The following is a 6,022-nucleotide window of genomic DNA, read 5'->3' as shown; positions in this document are numbered from 1 at the left end:
CGCGGAGGAGCGCCCTCCTTTATGTGGCACCTTTCCGCGCTGTCTCCTCCTCCCGCCACCTCCTCGCCGCGCCCCGGCTTCCCTCCCGGCGCGCGGCTCCCCTCCTCCTGCCCCTGCGCCGGCTCGCCCGCCGGGCTGGGCGCTGGGCCGGGCTAGCGGCGCGCCCGGAGCCGGCAGGAGCGCCGCCTGGCTGCCTGCGCGGAGCCAAGCTGCTTGCGTCGCCCAGCGCGCGCCCCGGCCCGCCGCCCGCGCCCCTCGCCGTCCCGGGCCCGCGGCTGCCGCCCGAGCCGCCGCCGCCGCCAGCAGCAGGAGCAGCAGCGGCCGCCGCGGCGCTCCTCGGACCTGCACATTCCTCTCCTCCCCTCGCGCGCGCTCCCTCCTCCCGCTTCCTCGCCTCCACCAGCTGACTCCGAGCGAGAGGATGACCTCATCCTTCTCTTCCAGCTGCTGCCGCTCCCGCCCCGGCTGCTCGGGAGGGGCTAGGGAGGAGGAGGGCCCCGGAGGAGGGGCCGGGGCCGGGAAGCGCGGCGGGATCGGGATGGGGGTGGCGAGTCCCCGGGGCCCGGAGGATTGATGGAGAGAGACGGTCGAGGGTCCCGGCTCACGGGATTGCGGAGAACGCGGGGTGGATTTGACCGACCCCGGGAAGGGGCGGGAGGGCGCGGAGAGAGGAGGGGTCCCCGCGTGCAGCCCGCGCGGAGGTCGGCGGAGAGTGGGGACGACGGGTGTGGTACCGCGCGGGGCTCTTTGTGTTCGGTTCTGAGCTACGGAGATCTGGAGAAGGGCTAGGTGTGCAGCCGGGGCCGACGAGGGTTGGGAGACTGGGCTAGATTCGGACACCAAGGCCCCGAAAGCCGACAGCGGCAGTGGGTGTGCCCGGCCCCGGAGAGCCGGCGAAGGCGCGGAGGACAGGCGGGTCCTCGGGGAGCCCCGAGCCCGCGCCCTCGGGGAAGGAGCGCGCGGCCAGATGGCTCCGGCTTCTCCGGGGAGGCCAGGCGCCCAGGCTCGGGAAGAGGAGGCGGCGGCTCGGATGCCCTCCGCCGCCCAAGCCGGCGCCGCCCGGCCGATACCCCCGCGCTCCCTATTCGGCCGGGAAGCGGTCAAGCCTGGAGGAGCGGCGAACCGGAGGGCCAGGCGGCAGCCCACGGCCGCGTCCTCCTGTAGGTGGGAAGCGCCGCACCCCTGGCGGCGGCTCGGGGCTCCGCGGGCGGAGGGGCGGGGCGGCAGCCGTGGGTAACCGGCCCGGCCCGCGGGAGAGGAGTGGCGGAGCCCGGAGCTGACGCCACCTCCCCGGTCCAGTGGAGAATTACCTGCTCTTAAAGCGACAGGAGTTTCAGGCTTGTGTAGTCCCGCCACTCCAAAAATGACTGGAATAAATTAAATCTGTGATCACCGAATTATTATAGTAACAGATATAGAGAATAGGAAAATTGAAAAAGACTCTTGGAAATGCAGTCGATATAGGCTTCCGCGCCTCTTTTTTGATAAGAAAACTTAGTCTGATTTGTTTCACTTAACTTTTGGAAACGTAAGAGAAGGGGACTGTAATTCTTAAATTATACTGTGACTCACATGTTTTAAGCCCAGAGGGAAGTGAGGCAACACGTGTTACCCCGCCACGAAGAGCACCAGTGTGGTCTTCTAAATCTGGAGGCAAAACCTCACACCCTCGCGCTAACTTGCAGACACCAGGCTCAGTCTGAACTAGTATGTGCGCCATTCTTAATTGGTAGCATTATGAAGGAGATGTGCACGCATTTCTCTGCAAGTAGAAATAGCCGCCCCAGGCGTCTCCTGCTACAGTTATCTGCTGTTTGAGCACCAACCTGATCAAAGTGGGATTTGCCCACCTTCGCCCTTTGTTCTTATAGACTGGTGCCTGCCCTGGGTCCCCTTATGGTGAACTCTGCCTGACAGTCTGGCAGGAGGGTGTTGGGCCCAAGAGCCCATAAACATTACCTGGCATGTACAAATCCAGTATTTCTATCACAAGGCATGGCCAGATGGGGAATGAGGGTCAATGCAGGACCACGGAGCCAGGTAGATGACCAAGCAAAGGGTATGTTTTAAATCTAACTTTAAAACTGGGCCCTCTTGGAGACTTCCTGGTGGTCCAGTAGCTAAGACTCCATGCTCCCAATTCAGGGTTCAGGGAACTAGATCCCACCCGCCTCAACTAAGCGTTTGCATGCTGCAACTAAAAAAATTAAAAAATAAAAGACCCCACACCACAAAGAAGAACCTGCCTGTGGCAACTAAAATCAAGTGCAGCCAGACAAGTAAATATTTTTTTAAAAATTAGACCCTCTTGAAGTAGGACCATCCCTTTTATTTATTTATTTTTTGAAAACACCCCAGTTCTTTTCCCCCAAGGTCCAAATCTTAAGAGTGCATCTCCAGGGCACTACAGCTGATCCTTGTGCCAAAGCACTGGGGAGAGGAATGATCTCTTAGGTAACTGAGTCCTGAGGGATAAGGTATATTCTAGGTCAAGTGCAAGGCCTTACATTGTACCAGGTATGAAAAGCCAGCTGATGTTTGGAGGTCTGGACCTGCCTCAAGCTTCTTCTAGAGAAGGGATGTTTCTTATTCAGTTGTATTCTCTGCCTATAGCACAGCGCCTGCACAGACGATTCACTCAATAAACATGAGCTGAATGAATGCGTGGATTTACAGGGAAAAAAGAACTTTCCATGACAGAAAGAATGCTGCATTCTGTATTAATGTTCCCATGGAAACAGGAATTAGGAGACTTATCCTGTTAGGTTCTAAAAAAGAAACAACTAGTAATACTTTCCTTATTAGTATATTTATTCAAAACCATTTAGATTTTTTTTTAAGCTTCTGTCTGAACCATCTCTGGAAAGTGGTGGAAGTCAATGGGTAGAGTACATGAGTTGGAGGTCAGAGTAGGAGGTTCTTCCCCTTATTGGCCTCACAATCTGGGCAAATCACTCAATAAACAGGATTAATATGAGGACTGGATGAAATAATGCATATTACTGTGCTTTGCACACAATAGTGTTCTTAAGAATTTCTTACCTCCTATTACTCACATCTCGGGATGAGGTTTCTAAAATCACCTGCTGTATTGTCATCACTGGATCTGCCAAGGCACATGGATATATAGGTCAGAAGCTCAGAATTTAGACTCAGAGGTGTCCTGAGTCATATTATTTAACTCCCCACTCCAACCTGGCCCTCAGTTTCATCATTTGTAATCTAGGGCTGATCACAATCTCTAGCATCCAGTGTTGTTGCCGGGAGTAAATAAAATGATGCAGGCAAACTCTTTGACACCATGACCTACACTCACAATCCACAAAGTTCAGTTAATATTTTTCACATTTCTTCCACCCCTTCATGTTTTCTGGTTTAATTCCAAAACTTTACATTGAGCTAGTCAACTTTCCCTCAAATAAGCTTTCTTCAGAGCACAGCTGTTGGACCCCCTGCATCAGAATCAGATGATTTTTAATACAGATCCCTGGCCTATCAATGCTGATCCCCTCTCCTTCAGTGATTTTGTCTTCCATCCTTCCCTTGTTGTTATAACCTAAACCACGCCATCACTCAACAGCTTCATAATCTCAATTTCAAGCATTCTGCTCTGACTGATTTCTCGTAAATGGTCAGCTCAGTCCCCTCAGTGCCCATGGACTCAATTCTGCCAGGCTTTCATGTCCCTTAACCCCTTCACACTCTCACCTTTCTCCTTTCCCAGCTTAAATCTCGTGGTCAATCCCCATCAGCAGTTTCTGGAACACATCCCCATTTCTGTTGTTGCTCAACATCAATGTGGTTTCAGCCCTGCTCTGACTTCAAGTCTGAGCCTGTGCAACTGGCTGTGTATAGAGAAAGGGTGTCCATGCTGACCAGCTCCCACAGATGTGAGCCCGTGAACCTGAAGGAAGCCTAGGGCTGCTCAGCGATCACCTGGGGTCCTCCCAGTCCATTGGTGTCCTACGTGATTTTTTTGGCTGCACTGGGTCTTTGTTGTGACACAAGGACTTTTCTAACAGTGGCACGTGGGCTTAGTTCCTCCCCAGCATATGGGATCTTAGTTCCCTGAACGGGTATCAAACCCACATCCCCTGTGTTGGAAGACAGATTCTTAACCACAGGGCCACCAGGGAAGTCCCTGTCCTACACTTTCAAATTATTGTTTCTTTTCTTCTTTTCCCTTCTCAAACTTTTAACACCTCCTGCATCCTTACTCTCAGCGAATGACTCTGCTTCCCGTCACTGAGAACAATAAGTTGACCACAACAGAATAGAGCCCCCGAAGCTCCCAGCACTTCCCCTGACCACCGGCCAGCATCTGTTCTTGCCTCCCCAAGGGGATCCCTTCCCTTGTTCACTAGCTCCCGTCCCCTCGTTGCTCAAGAGCACTATTCAACACTAATTTCCATGATCATCAGTTTTCCCTCTCTTCTGGATTATCCCCATTCCATTCAAACACACTCTTATTTCACTAGTTAAGAAACAAAGCCAGCCAAAATCACTAAAACAGAACAAAAACATTTCCTTTGATTCCAGTTCCCTTTCTAGCTACCACTGTATGTCTTTGAAACCTTTTACGACAAACTTCTCGAGTTGCCTACCCTGGCTTTCTTCAGTTCCTGTTCACCTGTCCTCTTGAATGCACTCAAATAAACCAACAACCACCCACTGAAACTGCTCTCACCAAGTCGGAGGCCACCTTTTCCCACTTCACTAAGCATCTCAGCCGGCGTCCTACCTGAACACTTCAGCAGCATTTGCCCTAGTTGATCACTCCCTGCTCATTGAAATGTGTCCTTCTCTCAGCTTTCACTACACCATACATTCTTCCTTTCTTTCCCCTCTCTCCAAGCAGTCTCAGCTAATTCTGGGTCCTCTGCTAATTCTTTTATCATTTCCTCTGTCTTTGTATAGTTTCAGTTCTCTAATCTTCCTCTATGTACACTTGCTCCTTCAATCACTTCATGAAATCTTATGTTTTACAGTGCCACCCATATGCCAATGATTCTCATGTTTATTTCTCCAAGATGGAGATTCTTTTCCCATATAAGTCATTACAGAGTATTAAGAAGAGTCCCCTGTGCTATACAGTAGGTCCTTATTATCTGTTATATATATATATATATATTTTTTTTTTAATAGTATGGTTTTTTCCCCAAAACTATAAAGTCTCCTGAAGCATTTAAAATAAAAGACATGATTAATTTTCCATTTTAGAGTGACCATTCGGGCTTCCCTTGTGGCTCAGCTGGTAAAGAATCCGCCTGTAATGTGGAAGATCTGGGGTCAATCCCTGGGTTGGGAAGATCCCCTGGAGAAGGGAAAGGCTACCCACTCCAGTATTCTGGCCTGGAGAATTCCGTGGACTGTACGGTCCATGGGGTCGCAAAGAGTCGGACACGACTGAGCAACTTTCACTTTCACTTTCCTTCTGGTAACAGAACAGAGAGGTAAGGAATTTTGTACAAGACTCTTGGTGCCTTGTGACGGTCCACCAGTACACCACATATACTCTGTGCCCAGAGCCAAATGCTGTGTCTGACATATTAGCAGGAATTTGATAAATACTCTGGGACACTTCATTCACTTCACTTCTGGAACACTTCATTCACTTCACTTCTGGGACAAGTTTCCCAGACAAGCTGTCTGTACCTATTCAGACATTAGAACTACAACAGTGGCTTTCAAAAGGCTGGAGCTGCAAAAGCATAGAGACTTCTGAAATGCTAAAAAAAATCAACAAAAATGGACTTTTATACAAAATTTAAAGCAACACTAAGGAATTTAAATATTAGAAGTCAGTTGAGGAAGGACCAGATAAGTGCTGAGGGATACAATTACCAAGAATGGTGAGAGGAATTTAGAGGGTTGAATTGCCTAAATATTTTAATTTTCAAATTGGCATAGCAACCCGGGCTGAGTAAAAGAAATAGAATAGGATGCAATTTAGGGTTTGGGATGAAGTGTCTCCAAAGCTTAGGACACAGGCTTAGATCTGATGCAGAAAGAAAGAGAGGGG

The sequence above is a fragment of the Capricornis sumatraensis genome, chromosome 11, assembly GCF_032405125.1.
Source record: "Capricornis sumatraensis isolate serow.1 chromosome 11, serow.2, whole genome shotgun sequence".
NCBI lineage: Eukaryota > Metazoa > Chordata > Mammalia > Artiodactyla > Bovidae > Capricornis > Capricornis sumatraensis.
Note: the sequence above shows the minus strand (reverse complement) of the source record.